At 39.0% G+C, this 25,683-nt stretch overlaps 1 protein-coding gene across 3 annotated transcripts in view; it reads left to right on the forward strand.

Annotated features, from left to right (window-relative positions):
- The first annotated feature begins 5,037 nt into the window (after positions 1-5,037).
- The window catches only part of dlgap3 (discs, large (Drosophila) homolog-associated protein 3), a 160,121-nt gene continuing 139,475 nt past the window's right edge, over positions 5,038-25,683 (forward strand). Inside the window, exon 1 of one of the 3 annotated variants that reach the window (XM_026930020.3) lies at positions 5,038-5,214. The gene's annotated coding sequence lies outside the window, so the exon portion shown is untranslated. Of the gene's footprint in view, positions 5,215-6,177; positions 25,125-25,683 lie in introns of those variants that run through there. The other 2 variants (XM_053228335.1, XM_026930021.3) reach the window with 2 other exon arrangements.

Here is a 25,683-nt window from a genome sequence, read left to right on the forward strand (position 1 = left end):
TTCAGTAAATGCTAATTTCCCTATGGGCATTTCCTAAGTGAAATCAAATAGCTATATATCCAGCAGTTTAATTATAAACAAGAGGAAATGCATGCACAGACATTATATTATGCATGACATGCTTTAGGTAATTCAATTGTTGTTTGTATTATTCATATAATTAATAAGATAAACGCACTCATTGTTGTTTATTATGACTGTTTTATGCAGTATAATATTCTTACATTTTACTGCCGACCAAACCAATATGACCTCTTTTCTTAACTGAGGTGTTGTTGACTTTACAACTGACTGTTGATTGGATTTTTCAAGACTATGCTGTAGACCAGTTCATATAATACATCTCAGTTGCCTCTAACTACACTATTTGTCTAAATATGCTTTATTTATTGTCCACCATTCATGTTTTGAACACTGTTTTTTTTTCAGTGATTTTATTTAGAGAGCAGATTTATGCTAGTGCTTTGCCTATAAGCCATGCCTAACAGTGATGGGTCATACAAAGTGTCAATATTTTAATTGGTTGCAAGAACAAAGTGCCTATTTGAGGCAACTGCATAAAGAAAGCATTTTCTAAAGTCTGTTCAATTGGCAATGAATCATTCTGACAAATGCTTCCCTCTCCGGCGTGTCATTATGAAACCATTTTGATTGCAGGGAACTAGAGGTTGTGCCTCTGTGGAAATGGCAATTTCTAAATAATGCTGTGATGTAACAGCAAGTCCATGTCCATAAATCAAAAACATATTTGAGCGTAAGCAGTAATAGTAACTATCTTTGTTACAGAACCAAAGATTAACAGAATAGAGGAGGTTAAGACTGAGAGGTTGTTCAGTCACTGCTCTGTAGTCCACAAGGCTACATCTGGGAAGGACAGGCCATGACTGTGCACTAAATTCAGAACTGACCTTTAACTGTGATTGGACACAGGCCCCTGAGGGTGTTGGCTTTTTCTCTTTTTCAATTATGAAGCTGACAAAGTAGGCTCTGGTGTCGTGATTTTGTGACCTACACAAGAGTGAGAGGTGAACATGACGGTGTGGAAACACAGAGTTTTATAATTGCAGGGAATAAACTTATGTGATATGAAAGCTGAAGTTAATTCTAATATAAACAATTATTCCTCCTTAATGAGATCATTATTCTGGCTTCTCCTGCAGTGATAATCATACTTTATCATTTCCTTGTGCATAATGCCATTTACACATACATACTGCATACTATCAGCCATGAGAACACCACAGAGTCTGAGCAGACATTTTATTGACAACTGGATGAATGTGACCGCTAATACTACTAAAAAAAAAAAATAAATGTTGTGACCCTGTCTTTAATAAGCAAGCCTCATGGTAGCTGTGTTTGGGTGGGGCATCTCTTTACCATCTATGGCATTATTAATTTCTTTGCCATTATTACTCATCATATGTACAGTGTGAATAGGAAATTCATTTATATCTGCTCTGTTCTAGGTATATATGTTTGCTCTGTCTGTTTAGAGTCCTGTTTTAGTTTGTGTGACTGATGAAAGTGTTTTATTTTAACATACAGAGGAGAGAAAGCTATGAGCAGGACTCTATTGGAGGCTGTAATGGTTTGGATATTCTGATTGTTTCAATTCTTACTATACATATATAAAAATACAGTCCTGGGCAAAAAAATAAATAAATAAAAAAAATAAATAAAAAAAGGCCATTTGTTTGTTGATGGTCTTAACAACAAATCACTGGTCAGGAAATTAGCAAGAATTAAACAAATAGATAAAGGAACTTAGTATGGGAGAGCTTTTCCATTTGATTTCTTTAAGTGTTTAAGCCTTGTGGCCCTTGATGAGCTGCATCAGGTGTGGCAGATAACCAAATAATGACTAATCTTTTAAGGAAAAAAAAAACATCCCAGAAGATATTTTCGGAAGATTTTATACACCCAGACATGTGTTAGTTTGAATTTTACATCAAACATTTTAATCGTTAGCATGATTTTACCTTTGCGTACAAAAAGACTATATAAATGAATTCCCTGTTTCTAGCTTTTTCCCAAACAGTACACTGCAGCAAAAGTAAACAAGCAAATGGTGGCACAGGAGGTGGTACGATTTGTTTAATTCTTGCTAATTTTCTGACCAATGATTTGTTGTTAAGACCACTGAAAGCTTAATATTTGCCATTTTGGGCTTGACCCATTCACTCATCTTCAGCAATGACTCCTGGTCAGGGTCACGGTGGATCTGAAGCCAATCCCGCCAACACTGAGTGCAAGGCTGGCGAATTCAACCCGAATGGGATGCCATGCACACACATCCACAAGCCCTTTTACACCCAGGGGCAATCTTAGTGCAGCCTACCTGCTTATTTATGAACAGTGGGTGGAAACCTAAGGATCGGATCGCACCAGGGACTCTGGAGCTTTGAGGTGGCAATGCTACCCACTGCGCCACCGTGCCGCGCCGGCATCCAAACAGTTAAACATATTTAGCTGATTGGTGGCTTCCACTCGCACTTCACTCAGACTTTAATAATGCAATTTAAAACCATGGCAACATTGCGAGGTACCAACAGTATGGTGAGTATTTTTCAAACCTATAGTGGTGACTCTGATACTGATCTACTGTCACCATGCTGTTTAATCTGCCATGTGAGGTTGCTGGCCAAGGTGCTGAATTCACGATCACCGCCAAATCTATTTACTAAAGGCATTTTACTGTTTACTCAGACAACCTTTGTGTGCAGTAAAGGCAACTTCAGTGTATTTAAAAGAGCTTTATACTGTACCATCTCCTTTCTGAATAATGGATGAATAAAGATTAAACACTATAGAATTGAATAATGAATAAAGAACTGTGTGTGTGTGTGTGTGTGTGTGTGTGTGTGTGTGTGTGTGTGTCTGTGCGTGATGTTGCTTTGCATTCATTCACACAACATCTGAGATTTTTCGTCGCTGGAGGCGGTGAATGTCGCTTGTGAAAATTGCATACCAATCCTGTCAGAAGGCCCACGGCTTGGTGGAAAAAATATCGACACTAAATGAATCATTGAGCTTCCCGGTTTTACTCAATTTGTTCTCCAGAATGCCAGGTCTCTTCACTTAATGACAGTGAACATTAGGCTGTAATGGTTTTGTTGCTTTGCAGTGACACATTCTCCTTTCTTTTCTATTCGAAATTTACAATGACTTCTTAATTATCCTTAGTAATTTTTGAAGATCATCTAGATTTCTGAATACTGCTCTGTCTCTGTGAGTCATATCGGTGATGATTTCAATGCCATTGTTTCTGAATGTTGCAAAGTTATTTTTGCAGCTGCTCTGAGCTTTTGTGTTAAGCACTATATCTGTAACTGCGTTCTTCAGTGTTTTTGAAGTGCTAGATACTATTTCAAAGGGACTAGCTCAATATGCCTGGGTTCAACCTAACATTTTTAATCTCACTGCTCTACTTCTTTGAGATGTTTGAGTGAAATTAGCAGCTTTGAGCTTATCATTCATTCAATTTCCCTGGTTAATTTGATGTTTGAGAATAGGCAGTGCCTGGGGATGAGAGAGCCAGCTGTGTTCAGATATACTGGACGCATGTCTCAGGAGGCAACTGGCACTCAGCCCAAATTAGGTTACAGCTTGAAGGATGAAAATGTACAGATCATTAAAAAAAACATTGTCTGACAAATCTGATTTTCCTCTGGCATCCATACATAGTAGTATGAATCTCATGGCTAGGATAGAGAACTGAGAAAATGTCAGAGTGTTATAACTACTCTCAGTCTACTAAGATCTGAGCACTGTATATTAATAGACTGACACATAGTGCATCAGCAAGGGCATGATGGTTAGTGGTTATATGACAAAGACCCATACGGTTGCCTTGATGTCTTAGACCTGTTATTATTACACAACCCCCACATCAAATTAAAACGGTAGCTCCAGTCAGGGGCTTGTACTGATTAACATGATCTTAACATATGGTGCCGTGGTACCCAACCCACTTCAAACTCTAACAGCAATTATTTACCACAGATCTCTCTTGAAGGTGTGTGTGTGTGTGTGGGGGGGGGGGTCATCTCCATGAGGTGGGGAAAGTAATTATTATAAACCATGTAGGACCTAATTATGTACAGGGCAAGGTTGCATTTGCAAAATTGAAAGACAGAATTGTTCCCCGGTGCTCACATAATTGCATCATCTGACATTACGGCTAGTTGTTCTATACTCAAGGAAAAATAGGGTACTGAAGTATCCTTTCCTAGCTGTAGTGATACCCTCAAAGGTACACTTTTTGTATCTTTAGTGTGGATCTTTTACCTAGATAGGTGCAGTGTGTAGCGTACCTTTAAAGCTTAAACGTATGTACAATCCAATTATGTACATTAAATGTTTTTTTTTTTTAAACGGACACTATATCCATGTTTACATCATCATTTGCATCAGCAAGGACATGATGGTTAGTGGTTATATGACAAAGACGCATACAGTTACCTTGATGTCGTAGACCTGTTATTATTACACAACCGCCACATCAAATTAAAATGGTAGCTCCAGTCAGGGGCTTGTACTGATGAAGGAGAAAAGATAAGAGTACCACCCCGGCAACAAGGAAAGGTACAGTTTATTATCTTTCTTTTCTGAGAGTGAGGGATTTGTTCAAAATACCTACAACACAGCCATGATTATTTAAATCATCATGAGGTAGATAGGAATTAGGCCTATTATGTCTGCATGATCTGTAATTATAATAATAGGACTCTCAGAGGTGTGATCTGAGGTGTGACTGAGTTGGGGTGATAGTTGGGGTGGCAAGGCCTACCTAGAGAGAGAGAGAGAGAGAGAGAGAGAGATTATGACACAGCCCTTTTATCTAAGAAGCCATACTGATTTATCTTTTTACTATCCTTCTGGCAAGTTTATTTTATTTCTCTGAGCCTGTAGAGTGTAGCATCATCTAGTGTGCGCACTTGGCTGAAAAAGCCTCTCCTCTTAGCCACGCCCCTCCTCTGGGTACCGGGCCGCTCTGGACCAATAGGATTGGAGCAGCTCCGGGACGGAGGGGAATCCTGAGCGCGCGCGGAACCTCACAAGCAGCGGCACACAACAGACCTGCAGCGAGCTTTGTTCCTCTCAGCGGATTTCTGTACTGCTGAAAAGACGAGCCTGCTGCATACAGGAATACTGACTGAACCGTTCCCGGTGCCAGGGGATTCAAGGCTAACCTGTGAACTCCACGGTAAGGTAAGTCTCCTTCAGCAGGATGCGCTCCAGAAATGACTTTCGTTAACCAGTAGGTCAGAGTTGTCCTCGCCCTGTCGGTGTTCAGTAGACTGCTGGGTGGTAGAATGGGAAACCGGAGCTCAGGTATCTTTCCTATGCATTAAGTATTATGCGCAATCCCTCGGAAGTTTTGTCATGGCCCATACGAGACCGCGCGCGAGCCATCTGCACTTCACACATTCCGGCTATCCGCTGAAAATTGTGCTGCGCATGTGTAGTAGAGCCCTGATCACTCGGAAACACTCCCAAAGCACGGATGCAGACACAACTGTAAGCGCCAGTTGTTCTCATTCACTTTTACTGAGAAAAAAAAAACAAAAAAAACAAAACACACACACACACACACACAGTGGTCAGTGCAAAATCGGACTGGATGCTCTTCTAATTATCTACACAGAAAAGCAGCCCTTAGTTATTTCCAGTGCCCCTTTTTGGAAAGTGATTAACATATTTATGCGTTAACTAACTACACATTTCCTATGCTTATGTTTCAAAATATAGCTCTACAGCCATGCAACCATGCAAGATTTTGGTTATCAGCAGATTTACTTTTACTATGACTGATTTTCTTTTACACAATGCACACTGAAATCTTACTGGGTTTAAATGCATAAATATATGAATACTGCATTTACATACATCAGGTATTTGCCTCTTATCTACCACTATGGAAGGCTATGGAAAGCAAGGAAGGCTATGGAAAACCAGGAAGGCTATGGAAAACCAGGAAGGCTATGGAAAACCAGGAAGGCTATGGAAAGCCAGGAAGGATATGAAAAGCAAGGAAGGCTATGGGAAACCAGGAAGGCTATGGAAAGCCAGGAAGGCTATGAAAAGCAAGGAAGGCTATGGAAAACCAGGAAGGCTATGGAAAGCCAGGAAGGCTATGAAAGCAAGGAAGGCTATGGGAAACCAGGAAGGCTATGGAAAACCAGGAAGGCTATGAAAAGCAAGGAAGGCTATGGAAAACCAGGAAGGCTATGGAAAGCCAGGAAGGCTATGAAAGCAAGGAAGGCTATGGGAAACCAGGAAGGCTATGGAAAACCAGGAAGGCTATGAAAAGCAAGGAAGGCTATGGAAAACCAGGAAGGCTATGGAAAGCCAGGAAGGCTATGAAAGCAAGGAAGGCTATGGGAAACCAGGAAGGCTATGAAAGCAAGGAAGGCTATGGGAAACCAGGAAGGCTATGGAAAGCACCAGTTCCATTTTGGAACACCTTTACTGTACCAATTTCTCTTAAAATCCAAACGAATCTGTTTGTTTTTGATTTATGTAAAGTATGAGGCAGAATATGTAAAAAAAAAATATATAGTGCCATGTGGAAGACAAAGTGCTTACATTCAGCAGTATGAGAATTATGAGAGCAACTGTATCATTTCCAAGTAACTCCAAAATGAAATGAAATCCTCATGCATTGCAGTGTTTTCCTAAATTCTTGATAGCTAGATTGATTTCTTCTCCTTCTCCTCCTTCTTCTTCATTTCCCATAGTACTTCAAAATATGACGGTGTAAGGCCTTTGACTGTGACCAGTTAGAAAGTAATTTTCCTCAAATTCTATTATATGTAAAGTATGAAACAGAATATCATTGAAAATGCGTGGGCTAGTTGTAAATTTGAATGATAAAGTCGTACAGTAATCTTCTCTGCCTCGCTATCACTTTCCTTTTCTCCACTGATCAAAAGATCCAGGCGTTAATCGAAAGCAAATCAGTAACGAATCTAAATGAAACTGGCGTACTTTATTTAAACAGTGTATACCACAAGTGATACAAGAGATAATGCTTGACAAATATTCACCAAACTAATGATCAGTCAAAGCTGATTACTTTTCATAGCATGCACACATTACTACCCTGTTTCTTCCGCACATTTCCAAACTCTGGTTTAAATGATATTGGGGTCAAATTTGACCCCTCTCCAATAGTTTCAGAATATCACGAATGTAATGTAACATGAATGTGACATGTTCTAGTACACCAACACATCTAAACCTCTAAACCTTAGTCAACCATGTTTACAAAAGAACACATCCTTTTCCTTGACCTCAGAGACACTGATTATACGCATAATTATGAACTGTGCATTGGTAAGTATAATAATTAATTTGTGTTTCACATACATAAACAATGATGCACATTTACACTGAAAATCGCTTGTGTACAGAGATACACGCAGGTGCACTCATGAACACACGCGCGATGAGTCACTCATATTGTAGTGCAGGACACACACATAATATAACACACACTTAAACTCACTCATTCACTCTCTTTCTCTCTCTCTGTTCTCTTTGCTTTTTTACCCCAATTCCTAAGGCTCTTTAACGAAAGCTTTCCTTTTCTTTCTTTCTCCCCCTTTCTCCTCCTTCATCTCTTTTTCTCTGGACGCCATACTCTGTCCCTTTCTCCTTTACCTCCTTGTTCTTTTTATCCATGTCTCCTTTTTGTCCTATAGTCTATTCTCTGTCCTCTACTCTCTATATTTCTGTCTCTACCCCACACACACACACCCACACACACACACACTTTATCTCAGTGTTTAAAGATGTCACTAGACGTTCGATAATTATACATAACATTGAAGCCTTTTGATTAACAAGTTTGCCATTCAGTAAATCTGCAGACATGCAGGGTGGCTCAGATCAGTGCTTTTTATGAAGCATATGAAGCATATTGGCATGCGGAATGGTAGATTTCAGGCTTGGTTAGAGGGAAGAGGTATTTGTGTAAATGTTTTTCATTGCAATTGCAATTCACCTGTTTGGCTGTAGAAAAATTACAAACTGCTCCTTCAGATACATGATGCATTAACTTTGATAATGCATATGAATTATTAATGCTTATGCATTTCTGACTATTCTCATTTTAGGGCAGTGGTAGCCCAGTGGTTAAGATGTTAGATTACTGATCGGAAGGTCATGAGTTCAATCCCCAGCACCACCAAGCTGCCACTGCTGGGCCCTTGAGCAAGGCCCTTAACCCTCAACTGCTCAGTTGTATAAATGAGATAAATGTAAGTCGCTCTGAATAAGGGCGTCTGCCAAATGTAAATGTAATTAATTTTGATAGTGCTATAAAGATTTTCTTCAACAGATAGCATGAAAGACTGAGGGTCACAGAGCAATAATGAGCTAGTTATTTAACTGCATAATTTGCAAATAAATAGAAGGTCTAAATGACAATATTTTGATAAAGAAACACACTCCAACCTGGAGAAAATCTCCTGTGGATACTAAAGATTGAAATAGTAATACGTATCCAATACAGCAGCCTCTCCGTTGAGAGTATTGCTACATGGGCCCATCACCACTTATCCCTCAAAGTAGAACATCTTAGTGGTTGCTCTAATTAGGTTTTTCTAAAACATACACACCGCCAGATTGAAAACAAAAAGAGACAAAAAGTTTGTGACTACAGATCTACGTGCAACTTTTTTAACACCCTCTAATTCAAATCACATAATCACAGGAAGCATTAAGTGTAACTTACCTCGAACAATTAGCTGTGGATGCTGAGCAGGCTGTCACTCCTTATCACATTAACAGCTGTGGCAGATGGCTGCAATGAAACTGAAATCTAAAAGTACAGAACAGAAAACTGCTTAAAATAGTATTCAGCAAATCTAACAATTTGTAGAGTGTGTGTGCATATATTCATTAGGGACTACATACTTACATGAACTTCCTGGAGAACTGCAAGTAAAGGAAGTTACACATCGTAAAAACATCCTGAGTGAATATGAACTGAAATAATTCTTGGAATATCAATAACTGAACCTTCAAGAGATACTAGTTGTACAATGTTTGATCTAAAAAAAAAAACAACTCTAGGAATTTCTAGTTTGATTTATTTTAGTTATAGTTCTTTTATTAAGTGTCCCTAGATTTAAAAGTATCAATTGACTGTAACCCCACATGCATAGCTTATAAAATATCACCACTACATCATGCTTTTTCTCTGGCCATTCTCGTTAACCCAGTTCACCCTGGTGGTGTGGAAGTTCTCAAATCAATCATAGAACCACTGTTATGTACATAACCTTCCTTTCATTGGGGACCACTAGGGTTTTTCCTTTGGAACTAGTGGAGTATATCAAAGTCATCACAAGGGTTCATAACACGTCCCAGTAGCCATGCTGTTGAACAGTCTGTGTAGGGGTGTGATCAAGTGATGTTTTCATGATTGACTTAAGTCTTAGTGCTTTTGCATGCAAACTCAGGACTTTTTGGCTCAACGTGGGACTGTTTGCCCAGCCAGTGATCCAGATAAAGGATGTACAAACAGACCTTGGCACTGAAGAAGCTCTAATGGACACACTCTCTGAACACAATAGATGCAAAGGTAACCCAAAGGGAAGGATGGGCCATTCTGCTGATAAAGTGGAGAAATCACTTGTATTGCACAGCACAGGAATTGAAATGTCTTCTTTTTCATCTTTCTTTTCTTAGACCTATGATCAAAACAAATCATGATTGTTCATAGCTCAGATTACATTTGATATGTGGAGGTGATGGAATGCCATCCATCAATTTTCTGTACCTCTTATTTTATCCAACGGGACTTGGGGCACAAGGCAGGGGACACCCTGGACGGGGTGCCAACCCAATCACAGGGGACAATCACACATACTCAGACACTCATTCACTCACTACGGACAATTTTGAGAGGCCAATCAGCCTGTAATGCATGTCTTTGGACTGGGGAGGAAACCGGAGTACCTGGAGGAAATCCCTGAAGGAGAACATGCAAATTCCAAGCGCACACGGTGCAGAAGCAGGAATCAAACCTTTGAGGTACGAGGCAAAAGTGCTACCCACTAAGCCACCACGCCCCATGGATGGATGGCAATGGTATAAAGAAGACATAAATGTAAAGGCTTCTTAGATCCAGAATGCAGGGGATTTTCACTCCTTTTTGAAGTAGGGACTGGACTCCATTCAGTATAGTCAGTTGGTGTTGCACCTTTGTGAGGTGGATGCCTGCTTTGGTGGTGGTTGGCAGTGAACTGTAAGCAACTGCATATACATTATATGGTCAGAAGTATATAAGTAGTCCAAAACCATGGCCAGTGATGTGGAGTACATTCCCCCTTTGCTGCTATAACAGCCTCCACTAGATGTTCAACTAGATTTTGGAATGTAGCTTTAGAGGGCAGGTCTCTTTGCAGGCCACTTGAGTTCTTCCAGACCAACCATGGCAAACCATGTCTTTATGGACTTCACTTTGTGCACTGGGGCATTGTCATGCTGGAACAGGTTTGGGCCTCTTGGTTCCTGTGCAGTTTCAACTCTAGTAATGGCAAACAAGGATGTCTAGTGGTAGCTTGCTGCCTCAAAATATCTGTTTGTTGGACAGAGGCAGGTGACAATCTAATGCTTCGAGGGCCTGTGCACCAATGACCAGTTTCACTACTAGCAGCAGGTTGTAAAGTGTTTTTATCTGGCTTCCAGCAATTGTGTTTTAGCTCACCAACTTCCCTTACTGCTTTAAAAATCCCAGTGATCTGCTGCACTCCACTGCTATGTTTTCCATTGCTTAGATATCCATTGCTCCTGCTATTATGCTCATTATATTATTAAGGACCAAGAACAACAGTGCCCCATTTTAGGGGTACAGCGCACATTTCCCACAGCGTCCTAGGCTTTGTGATCCAACATGTTCTTTATATTTGGCTGAATGGCACTCAGATTTACTTGCAGAGCTTCATCAACCTGTACCACTAGTGAAACCATCAGTGTCTGTACCAGAGGCATTATTCTCAACCTTAGTGCTTCTGCATCTGCAATTGAAGCCCCTTTTTCAGGTCACAACTATTATGCACTTTCGAGTGTGCATAAGGGCTCTTTAATGAAGTTGGGCATTGTGGCATATCTTTCCCGACTATATCTCAGAGAGGTTAGGCATTTGATCAGCTCTGTCGAGTAGACGATCCAATTTTACTAAGACAGCCTTAATGTCAGCCTGCAGAGTTACACGCCTGCTTATCTCTTTTTGATCACCAGAATACACTGTTGGAGGGCTCTCAGCACTCTCCACCAGGGTGGGCTCATTATTCAAGTTTAGAGAATGAGAAGCAGCCAGAGAGAGTACTTTATAATTTCTGTATGTGAGACAGCTGTACAAAGATGGACTTCACTGCACTGAGCAGCTGAGTTTGTTCCCATTTCAGTTCCTGCCACGACAATGTGGTGAAGAAGCTTACCTTTTTCTTCCTAACAGCCCAGCAGCCATGTCTGCTGTTCATTTCGGGCCATGTCAGAGGACGATAATGAATAGTCAGCAGTATTTACATAGCTTGACAGTTTCATACTTAACTATTGGCATTATGCTTCAGTTAAGTCAAGGCTTGTCGAAGATGCTCAAACCTCAACATTTTGGGCATTGATCATTGTCCATCATCCAACTTGGGGCCTGGCAGAAAAAAACAGCTCGCCATCCTGCACTGAAATATAAGAGGCTGGGAAAGCTCAACAATTCACAACAAGTTATGAATTTATAAAATTATGAAATTAGTTACTTTTTGTCTGCAGTGTCCATACAACTTCACGCCAAAGCAAACAATGGATCATGTGTCTGCTCTAAGGACACAGTCAACTGAGGCAAGAATAGTAATGAGTCAAACACTAAAATTACCATCATCCAAAGTGTGTGCACTCTCATCTGGTTTAACAGTAACAAAATTAGCAAGAACAAAGAAATGGAGCACTATTCTTAGAGCTTTGAATCCAATTCTTGACAAGATGAGAATAGGAAAGAGGATGAGCATGACATTGTGGGTACTTTTTATAGGCTACCCATGTGAGGCCATGATCACAGTCATAAATTTGATAATGGTAGTTGGCAAGGAAACAAGCAAATGAGAATACTCCAGGTAATCCAGAATTAAAGGATACCACAGAAAATACACTCAGTAGCTAACTCTCCTCTATCACATGACAACTACCAATAAGGAAGGGTGGGGCAATAGGTGCTCCCTCCGAGCCATGTGAAGCCACCTTTCACATCTTTATGAACTGCATCTGCCCTATTGCATGCATAATCTCACAAACACCCACCACTGGCTAGTGTCAATCTGACTGACGGGGAGAGAAAGTATGCCATCCCTCCCACCCAGAAAGCATGGCCAGTTTGCTTTCTTGGCTCCCGTCCATGGATGGCTGTGGCATTATCAGGATTCAAACCCGCAATCTCAGGACAATAGGGCAAACGCTGCTCTGTTGCTCCACTTGGGAGCGGAAAATACTTGTTGGATACTGAGTCGACATTCAGCAAAGATGCTCTGGGTGATATTCGTTATACTCTTCTTTAAATGTTATCAATATTAAAAGCCATTGTCTGAGAAATACTGCACACAAAACATTTTATTAAAATGTTTTTCTCTTATTGTGTAGCTACATTTTCTGATCTTTTAACAACAGGTGCACAGTTTGCCAAATATCTGGTGATTATCAAGTGCTGAGACAACTTGCAGTGAATTTGTGTCCTGCCTCTGCCTCAAGGCGTTAGTCTAATCTCCATTTCACTGCCCATCCAAACTCACAGTTATTTTCAAATCATTTACGATGTGTAATGAGCTTTGTTTTCCCACAGGACCATTTTGCACCAGCTGTGTAGATCAATGCATTTCATGACTCAAGGGAGTATTTAAAGATTCCAGTTGTGAAAGTAAGAATAAGATAAGAACAGGCTTACATGACAATTATTAAATGAAATCAATAAAATTATTAAAAACGTTACCCACCTCATTTAATCTGGTAATTGTTTTATTCAGATTGGCTCAATCAGTTTATTCTTTTGTGGATGAGGTGTATACTGAAATATTTTTTTAGTCCAAGCTGTCAGTCGGATTAATAAGCCACATCTAAACATAATTATTAACGCTCCTCATACAGGTATGTTCAGTGTAACCATGACAACAAGTAGAAATCGTTAAGCACAGCCTGCAGTCCTTGCTAATGTTTTTTGCTGTTGCTGTGTTATAATTATATTAGTATATAGATGTATTAGAATTATAATTACAAAGTGCTAAAATAAAAACTAATTGACCTCTACAGTAAAGTCACCTCTCTAATGACACTGTGTTGTTCCAACACCTCATTTCACATTATATAGTTAACATAGATAATAACATGATTATCAGAGGATTGTAAATATCTTTATAATTATCTTTATTCCGTTCATTTATACAAGATCAAAACATAAGAAATTATATCTTCTTCTGTGATATTTTTCTTTCAGTGGCAGATATGTGACCTGAGGCAGAAAAAAACCAGCTGTTAAAACACACACTGATTTAGTCTGAGAAGCATTTAATTTCTTCCCTCAATGCCATTATGTCTTCAGCAGTATCCACTTTGACAGCAATATTAGACATTTTGGTAATAACTATTAGAAAACGTCATTGCAGAAATGCTAAATTAGGCATAAACAATCTAATCAAGTCAGTGCATCAATCGAAACACAGATCTCTCCCTCCCAGATTTGATGGACGAAAATGACAGCTTAATATTTTGAACAACACTGAATTATTTACGGTCACATTTTAATTGTATTATTATTTATTTATTGCCACATTACACAATATATTTGATAATTTATATACTAATTAAACAATTTATTAATTATTTAATATACTCCAATATATGCAATATATATATCCTCCATATGGCAATCCAGATACTCCTTTCTTGGAGCTGGAGTAGTGTAGTTTTGCTTCAGTGACATAGTCTTGGAGAGAGATCAACCATGTTCATTTGAATATTAGGGCCATATCCAGACAGTCCAGACAAGGAAAGAGGCTTCTTGTTCTTCTTTCAGCTGCTCCTGTTAGGGGTCGCCACAGGAGATCACTGGTCTGCATATTTGATTTGGCCCAGTTTTTACGCCAGATGCCCTTCCAGATGCAACCCTCCCCAATTTTACCCGGGCTTCGGACTGGCACTGGGAGTGCACTGTTGTGTACTGGAGCTGGTTTCCTGGCCAGGAATTGAACCCAGGCTGCGGAGGTGAGAGTGCTGAGGACTAACCACTAGTCCTCCAGGGACGCAAATAAGGAAAGAGGCTACTTGGTTTAAAAAAAAAAAAAAAAGTGAAGTGTTTCCACAGAATCTAAATTCATTTTCTGAATACATTTACTAAACTCTGTAAATGTATTTGGTCAAGCTTTTGAGTTTTTCTCAAAAGCCTTTCCACTCTTGTCATAATACCAACAAAAATCTGGACTCACAGACTTTTTTTTTCTTTTCAAAAACCTCCACTGGTGTTGAGAGCCTAAATTGTTGCCTGAAATAGCACACAGAGTACCCCTTAAAACTGACAAAATCTGTGCTCTTGACACTGTTCTCCTTAACAGCTTTCAGGATTTTGAACAGGGGTTCAAATATTATGCTGACTTCTAAGTCCATCTCTTTACAAATCAGAACAAGCTGCATGCGATGTGCTTAACATTAGACATTTTTATGCATAAAAAATATCTGCCAGTGAGACTGCGACTTTTTTATAAAGCAGATCCTGAAAGATTTGTAACTTCAAAGTGTGCAGAAAAGAGCAGCCAATGTGTCTGAGCAAAACATTCTTGCCATTATCATCAGTAGCTAATAATACAAGTCTCTTTCCAGTTGAAGCACAGCATATGCCTAGAATAGATAAATTTGCTAACAAAGCAGTTTACTATTATTGTTACATTATTGCATTAAGAAAGCTGTTTGCTTTAGCAACATAGCAGGGCAAGTAACGAATGCCATGGGGCCACTGTCTTCCATTCATCGACGACAGAAAACCATGTGCCTTTAAGTGTGTGTAGATTGTTTCAAATGTCAATAAATTCACATATACCAAAATATTCATTATTTCTGATTAAATGGAACCTAGTGAAGGTGCAAAAACAGTGACACACTTTGTGCTACATGTTTCTAAATGGGTTGAGTAGATTGACTAGACAAATTAATAGGTTAAATTGTGGGATCACTCGGTAGGATGATAATGATCAACTAGAGAAATGAGTGGGTTGCAGGATGAGTAGGCTGATTTGAGAGATTTGCATGCTAAAAATGGGGCTAAGTGAACCAAGTTAACCCTTGTGATGGTGGTTACCTGATTAAATATAAATACAAGAAGGCAAACTAGTGATATCAGTAAGCTAAAAAGGGATTAGCAAGTAGACTAACAAGTGGGTTCACTAGACAGGGTAGTACACTAACTAGTGGCATGTGCAGGAGAAATAACAGGATCCAAAGGATAAATAGTAGAATGAGTAAACTAGAGGTTTGAGTATGCTAGTGGAATGTTTGGTAAATAGAAATAATAAGCTAGTATGCTAACAACTGATGTCTGATAAATAGCTGGATGTGTGGTTTAACTAGTAGGATATTTAGGCTAACTATCATGATAAATAGGCTAACTATTGCTGTGATTGATCTCTAACTGTCTCTCAGTGAGGAAAACCTTTTTAGCTTTGTTAGGCTGTGCCAAATAAAGAGAAGATAGGCCTAGCTGTAGCAAAAAGGATCAGAGGTAATTGCTTGTTTAAAAGCTTATTGCTTCTATGGTCCTTTATTCTCCTACAAATCTGTGTAATTCTTTTGATTGATATACAAAAACTGAAATAAAGAGTGAGATAATCAGAATAGACTGATGTGTGCATGAATAAGTATGTAAATTCATGGTGAAGTTTTGAGAAGATGGCAGATGTGGGTGCATTCTGTTGTAAATAAAGCACTGCTGACGTAACCCGATTATGTGAGTAACAGCTAAGCTCCTGCTTCTACTTGGAGTCTCAAGCGTTACAAAAATGCTTCAAGACTTCTTTAGGCATGGGGATAAAAAAAAATGAGAAATGGAATTCAGATGCTCACAGAATGTTCAAGTTTAGAGGCTGTGTAATAGCTGTAGTTCTAGTGTATCGTGACTTTAGTACTCATAAGGGTCTATTTTCCATTCAATATTAACCCAGATAGAACCTTATAGTACTAAGGTAAAAGTCCCAAATTCACATCACATCAAAATGTAATATAAAAATACATAATTAATAAGCATGTTTTCTCGATTTTAGCTGTCCGAAGCTCACAAAGACAGTTCCCCAGTGGACTCAAGAAGAATCTGAATCGTAATACAAATACATTGTTCAGAAAGAACAGTGTTTTGAACGGATACAAATACAGATATGAATAGGAGTCTCACTATTCGTACATGGGCCGATGTACAATGCATTTATTCAATCATTCTTAGTAACTGCATAGAAAATATCACAGAAAAATAATAACAAGAGCAGGATTAAACAAACGAACAAAAAAAACTTTTTCCGCCACACCCACTTTGAATCCGAATACAGATACAGATATGAATATTTGACGCGCTAACCAGAAACAGATATGTGTTACACCCCTACTAGACATGCAGAGATGCTTAACATCCTGTATGGTTAAATGCTTGCTGCATTCTGCTCTGGTGCTCATAGTCATAGCCCATTTATGACTAAGATTGCTTCCCCACATGGGCTTAACACACTCCAGTCTCAGCCTGAATTCTATCCCTACAGCCAAAATGTGTTTGTTTCATGCTGACAGGGAGATCATAGAGCCTCTCCCTGATGAAACCATGGATTTACACACTGTGCTTGAGCGGAATGATCCACCCCTAAAATGCCACATAAAACCACTCTCCTACTGATGCTTGATAACCCACACTGAGCATCTTGCAATAAAAAGCCCATTTTGCATATTGCATATCAATAAATGCACTTTATTGAGTGTTGTATTTTACAAGGTCTAAGCAGGGAATGGTAAGCTGCTATTTAGCATTGAGTCAATGAGGCTCATGGATGAGAAGAATCCGATTCTAGAGAGATTCTTGAATATGAGATGGAATGGCGCTACTACAGGCCTGGTGCTACACTTTGATTTTGTATATGATAGTTGATATAGTTCTGGCTTGGTCAGCGACCAAGTGCTGCCTTGAAACATCAGCATTTGGCAGCCTTGGTTTGGGTGACACTTAGCAAATGATAATCATTTTTGGTAGTCTGTTGTGAGGTCTGTGAATGCTGGCAGGGAAATTAATTTGCTTCTTCTAAAAAGCCTCTGCGCTATGCTCTCAAGAGTATTAAAACAGTAAACACCATGTATACGATACAGGGCAAAAGTATTGGGCATTGTGAGAAAATTCTGTCTAAACAATTTATCTTGATAACTCTATTTGTCTGTAATAGAAACGTGTTCATGTTCGTCAACATCATTCCACTGGTTTCGATTAGATCTCCTCCATCACTGGCTGAAATTCTTCCCCTGGCCATGACTGTACCCTTTCTGTGATTTACACACATTTTCTGACAAGCATCCAGGTGTTTTACTTTCCATCCATTGATCCATTCTCATAACGGGACTCGGTGCACAAGGCAAGGGACAGTCTGGACAAGGTGCCACCCCATTGCAGTGCACAATCGCACACACACTCACACACCCATTATGGACAATTTGGAAATGCCAATCAGCCTACAACGCATGTCTTTGGACTGGGGGAGGAAACCGAAGTACCTGGAGGAAACCCCTGAAGCATGGGGAGAACATGCAAAGGGTGGAGGCTGGATTCGAGCCCCCAACCCTGGAGGTGCGAGGCAATAGTGCTAAACACTAAGCCACCGTGGCCCACTGGTACCTTATTAAATTAAAATAACATTATATAATGTTTTTCTATTCCAATCAAAACTACCATTTCTCATTTTCTGTATTTTTACTGCATTCGGCCCTCAACCTGCCCTCTCAGAGTCCGGAGTTCTCCTGGTAACTGTATTTCTGATTCATATATGCTCGTTTTTTTTTATCAAACACCAACAGCTTTGGCCAGCTTTATTAAAAAAAAAAAAAAAAAAAAAAAAGTCAGTGAGCCATTCAGGAGCCAAATTCTGAGCCGATTCTAATTGCTGGTTTTAACTGACTGCTCTGGCTCAATAAAAAGAGCCTGAATTCCCTTCACTATAGGTTCTAGCATAAGTAGAACTTATATTCATAACCTATATAAGTAACTAGGAGTTCAAGGCACTCTCATGTATTAGGAATCTTGAATTTTTTACTCCTTTATGCTGAGCCACTGAGGTAAGATGATGGCTTTTTTTTTTTTTAATAAAAGTGAGACCATATTGAGATAATATTTCAAGGCCACAAAATAAGTACCTCATGACCACGAATTATTATATTGTGTCTATGACATATCAATGTGTCATATCAATTATGTTGTGGCTATGACATACTTATATTCAATATTAATTATTATGAAAGTCTATTCTTTTCTTTTCCTTTTTTTTTTTGAGAATTTGCTTAAGGTGACATGGCCTAATGATATATCCATATCACAATACCAAAGCCTCCAGTATGTTTTTATGTGTCTTTCCATGATGGAAGTTATGTGTAATATTAATATTAAATTCGTAATATTAAATTTGTGGCCACAGTGGTCTAATTCATTTGACTTCTCAGTGTCACTCATTTTAAAATATGATAGTCGCCATGTAAAAGGTCTCAAGAAATCTAACTCACAAGAAGCTTACTTGTGGCCTCAATATATTAATTTGTGGCCATCCCTTATTAAAAAATAACCACCATGTCACCTCAGGGGCTCCATACGTACATATAAGACCATGACGCAAAATGATGATCAATTCCGTATTCTGTGAGCCTTGATGAATCCTGATCTAACATAGCCATGTGTGTTAAGTGATGGACTCAGTTATGTATCTATGGAAATAAGGTTTGTATTTGCATCTTTCTGCATCACCTGCTTGGACATGAAGTAAAATCCTTCTTGCGTACCTAATCAATCCCTACCCTCTCCAGCTGTATGCAGAGAAGTGTGTAAGCTCAGCTGATTGACCATCTACCGGACTGCCTGAGCTCCACATTACAGTGTAGATCTGCAGTATTTCACCAGCAACACACATCAGGGATGAGAGAACGATGAGAGGGGCGACAGCAAAGTGACTAGAGAACGAGTGCAAGCTGTAGAGGGAAGCTAACAAGCTCGTCAACAGGCTTGTGCAGAGATGAATTAGAAGAAAATATGGCATGAAAGAGAAGTGGTTAACTCTTGAGTGTTCTAACCTCATTAGCATATATTATGTTACTTATTAATGAAGTGCTGCAGTGTTGTGTGTGTGCGCGCGCGCGTGTATGTGTTTTCACCCAACTCTTATCTTCTCCCTTTGTAAATGGTCTGACACATCTCATGCATTTAGTCACTCACAGCTGAGCTTTTTCACTGCTTAATTTCATTAAGATAATACACGCACTTATTAAGATCCATATCAAAACCGACTGATAAATGTTTCTTATCCCCAAGACACCACCACCACCCTTGCTGTAAAAGTGTTCTCATGAACAAACCCACACAGATCAGGGAGCATTGTTTCTAATCCTTCTGATTTGTTGAGGTACGGTAGCCTCTGTGGACATCTTCATCTGTGCAGCTTCTCCACAGCTGTTTCCAAGGAGAATTATTGGCAAAAAGAAGACATCGAGAACAAAGAGAGAGATAAGAGGGAGGAAGAGAGAGAGGGGGAGAGAGGCAGGGCATGGACGTAGAGGAAGAGTGATTGCTTCAGAGTCTCAGAATGAAGGGATGATGTTCGGGGGTTGATGAATGGAAGATTGGAGTGAACAGGAGAGAGGGCATGGTGAAGAGATGGAAAAATGTTCGAAACGAACAGACACAAAGTGATCCTGCACCAATATCACTGTAAATTTAATTTCCTGTCTTTTCCTCTGATCTGCATGTCTCCCAAGCAAGCCACAGCAGAACCACATGAAAGCCTGAAGATGAGTTCCTGTGCATTTAGATAGATAATGTCAGGTCTGTGCTTGTTAGATGCTGAATTATTGAACAACACCTCAAAGAATTGTTGCGAGGCATCAACAGTGGCATTCGGCATTGAAAAGTATTATTTTCCTTTGATATATGAGCATTACAGTATTAAAAATGTACCATCTGAGAGCAATGCATTATCTTTTTGACAGACATTAATGCTTGAGTTTAGACTATTGTTCACATTTTGCTTCTTGATGATTGCATTATTATGAAAAAAAAAACTTTCTTCACTATACATACAATATACAAAATTACAATTTTCACATTGGCAGTTTTGATTGTTCATGGATGTTAGATCAGTAAAAAAAAATAAAATAAATAAAAATCTATATCTATATGTAATGGACATTTCAAAAATGTGGAATATCTGAGATCTCTGTTACTGTCTTTAAAATGGGATTATTACAATACACTATGTATATAGCCAAAATTATGTAGATGCCTGAATGTGACCCCGTTTGTGGGCCTTTCCCAAACTTTTGCCCCAAAGTTGGAGGCACATAATTGTATAGAATGTCTTTTTATGCTGGAGCGTTAAGATTTCCCTTCACTGGAAATAAAACAGTGAAAACAGGCCCAAACCTATTCCAGCATGCCAGCTACACTCCATGCCTCAGCTTAGACATCAGTACGCAACCTCACTAATACTCTTGTGGCGGAATGGGCAAATCCCCACAGCCACACTCCAAAAACTAATGGAAAGCCTTCCCAGAAGAGTGGAGGCTGTTGCAGCATAAAAGGGGTTTGGGGGAGGGGAGGATAACTCCATATTATTGCCATGCCTTACTATGGATACTATGCTCAACAAGAATACTATGTTCGACAAGGTGTCCAATTAGGGCCATATAGTGTACCTTGTATTAAACGCCATTGGCAAATTCATGTACATTCCATATTTGATCAAATGATCTGGATATGATCCATATTGATACATCCTGGGTGAAATCTCTCATGAACAAATCACCGGTTTCTATAGTAACAGCTAATTCACAGGGCCTTGTATGTATGGTGGATGATCCATAAAATCTAAAACTTATAATCAACAGATTTTTTAAATGTGCTGTTATTTAACAAAGAATAACATTAACAATAACTGACTTGTTTCACAGAGTTCAATATTTAATATAACTATAAAATGGATCAAAATTTCATTGTCTTGTTCTTTAATTAGTTAAAAAAAAATGCTATCAATGTACAAATTGCTGTGGTATAAGAGGAATAAAAGACTTTGGGACATGCTGTTATAGGAAAATAATTATCTTCAGGGTGTTAACAGTAACTGTTACTCTGTTGTTCACAGCATGCTCTGTCATGTTTTATTCCTCACATAGGACACTAGGCTATATGCAGAGAGGTGACATGTCCCAGGTGGCTCTGTTATGCTGTATGGGACATTTTGCTGGCATGGATCCACTTTGGATAATTTAGCTGAAGCAAGGATATTTTTTTGTTGTAATGGCATTAATTTAATCTATTATCAGCAGTTACATAAATTTTTATGATCCATATTTTACTACACACTCAGTTAGATGCACATTAATATTGTATACTTTATTTAATCTAGTCTTAATTGCAGCTCACATCGGCACTGCAATATACAACAACCATTGTATATTGGCAATATTTTTGTAAGTCTTGTGCAGCCCTATTGAACACAGGTGCTTCTCACAGTCCTTCTCTTACCAAGCCTTAGTAAATTGTAGGCTTCCATTGCTGAAAACACTAAAACTCAAAAACTGACATGACCTCACTGTCCCTGGGTGAAGACCCTGTCAGTCCCAATATATGTGACCCCCAGCACAGTGTGTCAGCCTGCTGAGTAGAGCTGCTCTGTACATGATTGGTCAGTAATGAGCTTAATGGAGACTCGGTTTCAGGAAATTTCTGTTAGAAACCGAGCCCATCCTGTGAGAACAGAGTGAGAGAGTAAGGGGAAGAATGTGATAGAGAGAAGCATAGGATGGGGAGTTAAAAACTCTTAACAGTTTTGTCATCAAACTAAAATAAAAAAAATAAAAAAAATCCAGTTAGCCACTCTGTTCTGCTATCGGCAGATGTTTTGCTTTTCTGATGCTATTGTGCTTGTCTTTTATTCCGCCATCTCTTACATTTTTCATTGGACTACTTAAGAGAAGGCCTTGGGGCCTCTTTTGCTTGTTTGCGTGCTGCCAGGTATTGCTGTTAGCTTGCTTGTGGTGAGTGATGAGAGAAGAGTTCAGGACAGTGCTGAAGATAAAAAGTCTATGATTTTAGACATCCAACTGGAAAAGGTATGATGAATGCCCAGATCTCTTCACAATGGTAGCCGCATAAATATCTATGCTTTCTTTGCAATCACACATATTTATGAGTCACATACACACATCTCTCAGCCTAGTAGACATTAGGAACACATTTTCTCCAAAAACAGTTATTCTCTTGAATAATGCAATGTATTTTGCTATGCCAAACTTTTTTTTTTGCCCACTGCACTGCTCTGAAACCTTATTTGTATGAATAATTTCTTGTTGGTTTTCGAACCACAGTAATCACAGGGTAGTCTATTTATTTGATCGGTTATGAATGAAGGATTTGATGCACAAGGTTTCTATAGTTAAAAAAAAAAAAAAAAAAAAGAGAGAAAATCAGTATGTTCCAAGATGCAGCTCATGAAGAAAAAAAAAAAAAAAGTTCACAATTTTACATTGCTTTGACAGCATGCCTGCCAGCCTTCTGTAAGACTAATCTTATTAAAATTAAAGCTCTAAACATTTGTGTGCTAACATCTGCTGCTTTGGTTAGCTACTAATTAAGAAGGCATCTTGCTGTACCTTACAGGGTTATATCACAGAACAATGTTGCATAATGAGAAAAATGTATAAAAACATGGAGAAGACAAAATAAACACAAGGCTTTTACATGACTGCAAATTACAGAAAGACATGCACAAGCTGAAGACATCATTCTGTCACTACCCTGGCCTCCATCTATCTATGGACTTAATGTAACAAAACAAAAATGCCATGGTCTACCATGTTTTCATGAAATCATACCAAATGTTAATATTGTAATGTGATCTTTCATGTGCACCAATCTAAATGTTTATTTTGAGTCCTAGGAGTAACCAGCATTCATTGGTAAATGTATTGCCTAGCAATACTCAAAGAAGGTTAACTTTTTAGTTAGATAAGTTAGCTAACCAATTCTTCTGCAAAATGTTAGCTAGCTAAGTTAGCCTGCTAGATAGGCTGCATATTTAATAATGTTCCTCAATCTTCGGGAATTCCAACGCCAAGAATCATCTGTCTATAAAGATGCCCACGTGCCTGCTCTCCTCCAACTGATCTCACCTGTTATTCATTCACTCTCAGTGTACACGTACACACACACACACACACACCTCAGTTCTCTCAGTTCATTGCTAAATCTTGTTAGTGCTACTTCACCTCTCATTACTAGGCCTTTGTATTTTCACAGTCCAGGCTGTTTACATGTTAATGACCGTCAGTCTCACCCGTTGGTTTTTGCTCCCTGTTTTGCCACTTTTTAGTCATTTGCTCTCTGCTTTTATACGATTTTTGACCTTTTTGCCTGTTTTCATCTCTGCCTTCACCTGCTGTTTTTGTTCTGTTTATCTCACGCCATGTTTGCTAATAAACCATGGTGTTTATATTAACCTGCTGTTTGTCTGTGCTAGTCTCGTCAAAGCCTGACCTTAAGCAGGTTGCATTAACAAAAAGTCACTTTTATGACTAAAGTTATGTGCCTCAGAGATCATATTACATTGTTTAACATTTCAAACCAAAATACAATACCAAAAAGAAAAAAAAAAAAAATTATCAATTTTTTAAGAAAAATCAGGTCTGCTTGAGCAGGGGCTTTGGTAGCGTAGCCTCTGTTAGCATAGCCTCTGTTGGCAATCTCAAAGACCATAATATATACAGGTGGTAAGAGTGGTGAAAAAGTGAAGCCAGAATGAGGCCCACTAGTGGCTCTCTGCAGTACAATAGTTACAATAGTTCAATATTTAACCCCACCCATTTCCATGTAAGTGCACAGAGAATAAACCAAACTTTCGCATTACATGTGAAAGCATCGTCAGCTCACACTGATCTCTCTCGCAATATTTTTGTGTACAATAAATCTATTTTTAAATGAGTTATTTGATAATTATAGAGGCATGGTTAATGATGTGATTGACAATTTTGGACATGACAGTCAAGCGCATGCATTTTCCATCACACACCTGAAGCACTTGACCGTTCCATAGCAAAGCCATGTCTTGTTCTGGTGTAAACTGTTCTATCTATTCTAACTAATTTTGCAGTTTTTCAGTATGTTGCTCATGTCTAAGCAAGCTTGTTGTACTGATATTATAACTAGCAAACCAGCATGAGTGAACAAAATGATGATATAAACTAAAGCAGCTAACACCAGCTAAATTTCACAATCATTTACTATTGACTGCAAGATGAAAGCTAGAGGAAAATCATGGAGCAATTTTTTGCTCAAAACATAGGCTGTGTTGAGTCTAAATGTTGACTGCTGCTCACCAGAACATCACATTAGCATGTTAGCTAGCTAGCTAGCAATCTGATATCTGATCTCAGTCAGTCGTGACTCATGCCAGTCGGCAGAGACAGATGCAGTTGTAGATGAGCACTTTCCTTAGAAGGCAGACAGACAAATCCGAAACATGAAGCAAAAATATAGTCAAAAACAGGCACAGAGTGTGGTGATCACAAAACCAGGAAAGCAGGCACAGTAAACAAAGGTTCAGTATGTCTGGCAAATAAACACAGGATGATAATTTGCAGTGAGTGAGTGCTGTGAAAGTGCTTAAATAGCAGTGTGTGATTGAACTCAGGTGTGTGTGATCAGTAATCGGGTGACTGTGAACGTGACAATGGGTGTGAGTGTGAGTGACGAGAGTTGTACTTCATGTTGGCCATGTTTTGTAGGCCATTGTGTTCTCTGCGAAATTGAGTCCGAAGCCTGACATGACGACTCAAAGCTTTAAAATCTTTTCCTGACAAAGGTAAAATAAATATATTTGTACAAATTACACAACTACAATTTAGCATTTTACATATTAATTAATAAAACTGTATGTACCACTTTGAGCTAGTGTGTGATGCACCATCTTAAGTTCAGGTAATATCTCTCATAGTGCATGCTCCCAACATGAAGAATGACCAATATGGGGGATCGAGAGGTGAAGCTACTGTCTGACCAGCCTTATCTAATGTGCATCCTCCAGCTCCAATATTGACCTACTGTGCAAACTCAGTCAAGATTCTGACTTTCAATCCAACCACATTTTGGCTTCAAAACATAATGGGAGTCACTGGCGCCATGTTGTCCACCCATATATACAGTCACTGGTCTACCTTGGTGTATAAGTGTGATATATTAGGCACAAAAATTCTGTTTTTCAAAGTTGTCCAATATAGGTATGATCCAAACCCCTGGCTCTCAAATTTATTTAACCACTGAGACCAGATTGCAGGCAATAACACATTAGACAGACTGGTGTGTGTTGGAGAGGAGACATGGTCAGTGTCACAGAGAGGGCAGAGTTCACACAGAGTTGATGT

Source organism: Pangasianodon hypophthalmus, chromosome 23, assembly GCF_027358585.1.
Source record: "Pangasianodon hypophthalmus isolate fPanHyp1 chromosome 23, fPanHyp1.pri, whole genome shotgun sequence".
Classification (NCBI taxonomy): domain Eukaryota; kingdom Metazoa; phylum Chordata; class Actinopteri; order Siluriformes; family Pangasiidae; genus Pangasianodon; species Pangasianodon hypophthalmus.